The 3,062-nt window shown below is 30.0% G+C and overlaps 1 long non-coding RNA gene across 1 annotated transcript; it reads right to left on the reverse strand.

Annotated features, from left to right (window-relative positions):
• Positions 1 to 1,069: 1,069 nt before the first annotated feature.
• On the reverse strand, positions 1,070 to 2,473 carry LOC127078935 (uncharacterized). The gene is made up of 2 exons (XR_007787889.1): positions 1,695 to 2,473; positions 1,070 to 1,445 (listed from the first exon to the last, which is right to left on the reverse strand). It is a non-coding gene; the product is annotated as an uncharacterized LOC127078935 (long non-coding RNA).
• Between the last annotated feature and the right edge of the window lie 589 nt (positions 2,474 to 3,062).

The raw sequence follows: 3,062 nt of genomic DNA on the forward strand, positions 1-3,062 counted from the left end.
TAACAGATAAAATGTCAAAGAGTCCAAGTTCAGGTGCCCATAACTTTCTCATAAAAATTGCAAATGATGCAAAACTTTAGTCCAAATTCATTATCTTGAAAAGATATACAACTTTTTATGTTGAAGGTTTTGTCATTTGAGGCTTTTATCATTCAAACTAAAGGGCTTGAAGTTGGTCCCTTTTGGCAAAATTCACATCCACTTGTTTTGACATAAACCCTAATTTTAGGTCAAGTTCGCAAAGACCTAACTCACTCATTTTTAATTATTTTGAGGTGGGACTAAGTGCATTGGAAAATTTAAGATGTCTACTTCAGTTGTTATGTTGGACAAAATTTCATAACTCTAAAAGAAACACATGAAATAATGCAAGACATTATAGGTCAGATAACAGTTCAAAAACTCAGCAGTCCAACTTCAACTGCTCATAACTTTCTCATAAAAACTCCAAATAATGCAAAATTTATATCCAAATTCATTGTCTTGAAAAGGTCTACAACTTTCATGTTGGAGGTTTTTTCATTTGAGACTTTTTTAAGGGAGTCGCCAATTGGATTGGCGCCCCCTCTTAAAAATTACACATAGGCGCCAATTGGATTGGCTAGGGCAGGTGCCCTAGCCAATCCAATTGGCGCCTCCTTGCAATTTTTAAGAGGGGTCGCCAATCCAATTGGCGCCTCCTCCTAAAAGTGGGGTCGATTGGGAATTTTTTTGAAAAGTGGGTTATTTTGGGAATTTCTTCGAAAAAGTGGGTTATCTCGGTAAATTTGCCTAAATCTCTTTCTTTTTTTTAGAATAGTCATTTTTATAGTGTTATAATAACATCTTATAATCATTTTAACATTAGCACTTTCTCTTTCATTTAAACAATTTTCTTTGCTATATATATATATATATATATATATATATATATATATATATATATATATATATATATATATATATATATATATATATATATCACACAATAATTTTTTTATATATTATTTTCTCAGAAAAAAAAGTGAAAACTAGTTTCTTAATAAAATGAATTATTTAATTCATATAGATCAATTTTTAGTCCTAAAAATGAACATGCTCAGACCAGTAAATTTTCTCAATAAATTGTTGTTATACATCAGTAATTTTTTTTTCAGTAAAAAAATTGAAATTAATTCATGTAAATCAACCTGCAGTAACAAAAAATTACATCAGTAAGTTTATGTTTAGTTCATTTACATCGGTTAAAATTCACATCAGTAAAGAAGAAATTACAATGCATAAAAAAGGACAAAAATCATAGAATATCTACACCATCTCCTCAACGATTTTCTCGACACCCTCCTCAATCCCACTCACTTGCACAAAATTAGGGATCCTTTTAACAAATTGATTTCATTCTTATCCAAAATTTTCAGCTGGGTTCGCTTCCCTCATTGCTCTATAAATAAGAGCTCACTCCGTCACTGGAAAAAAGAAGAAGAAAATTAGTAGTGTTACTCTACTGAAATTTACTCAAGGCCTTACCAAAAACTCACAATATTCAAACTACTCAGAGTTTCTCACTGAAACTCGGAAATAGTTGATCTGAACCTTAACACAGATAGTAGTCGACACGTTAAAATAATCGCACAGTAGAGAAAGGAGAGATCAGGATAAAAAAGCTGAAGAAGAACGAAGAGGAGCCAACGAACAGAACCGAAAAGAACACTTACTTGAGGTAAACATGGCCGCCGAAGTCTCGCCAGAAGTGTAAATCTGGCGAGCCCCTTTTACCCTCCAATTCTAGATTTTTCAAACGCTGAGGATCCATATTTATGTTGATTGGCATGATTAATTTGATGTTGATGAATATCCTTTGTTAAATCATATTAAATTTTGTGCTAGGATTTTCAATTTGTTCAGATCTGTAAGCGGTTTTGGAATATGGGTAAAAAATCAATTTTTGTTTCAGATCTACGATGATTGTTTGAGCTTATTTGCATAATAAGTTGTTGGCTTGGATTGGATTGACAGAAATACGGGTCTCTATTGAAGAACACCAATCGTTGTTCATCAACTCTTTTTTTTCTATAAAGAAATGGGAAAAACATTGTTTGATATTTCTTACATGTTGGTTAGTGTTTGTTTTCATATGAATGACTAGAAATAAAAAAAAATAGAGTGAAAGAAGGTTTTGGAAAGAAGAACAGAGGGATGATTCATGAGAGAGAGTAGTTCGTTTGGAATATTAGAGAGAGAATGTGTTTCTCAATTTTGTTTTCTTTCGATTATGGCTATTGCCTTTTTGGTTTCTTTTCATATTTGGTTTTAATATATTTATTGTTGTATATTTATTACTATGTTGATATCATAAGAATATCTCTATGTTGATTGGAAAGATGTCCTTCTAGGAAACACAAAGTCCAAATTTTATCTTATTTCATTTATGAGATTGAATTCAGATGTTTCCCAGACATTATTACCCTCTACATATGTGTACTATTATTTTCAACACAACTTTAATATTATTTTTATTTAACATTATTGAAACATTGTAATTAATTGATTAAGTAGATATTTATTGGTTTCGATAAATACAATTATCATTATTTTTAAAATGTTTTTTGTTTGTTGTTATTTACTGTTTTATATTGATGATTATTGATTTAGATATTTATTGCAAAAAGGAAATTAAATAAATAAGTATATAGTAATATTGAAGGGTACATGAATAAATAATTATGAATTATTCTAAAAAAATGAATTCAACCTTTGGCTAATACTAAGTATTTTTTATTTAAATTCGATTAACCGTGCAAATTTGAATCATTTTTTTAAATGAATATAACTTCCAAAGAACATTCTTTTATAACTTAAACTTAGGATGAAAAAGAGTATAGGAGGCGTTCGCTTCACTATCTCTCGAGTATTCGAATGATTGACGCTCGCCACATTGCTCAAATTCTTGTCACCCGGTTAAAACCGTACCAAATCCAAATACAAATTCAAATTAATTTTCCAAATCAAATATAATTTCTAAAGACTTTATTTTTATAATCTAAACTTTGGATGAAAAAGATGGGAGGCGTTCGCCTCACCAT

The sequence above is a fragment of the Lathyrus oleraceus genome, chromosome 5 (assembly GCF_024323335.1).
Source record: "Lathyrus oleraceus cultivar Zhongwan6 chromosome 5, CAAS_Psat_ZW6_1.0, whole genome shotgun sequence".
Taxonomy (NCBI): Eukaryota; Viridiplantae; Streptophyta; class Magnoliopsida; order Fabales; family Fabaceae; genus Lathyrus; species Lathyrus oleraceus.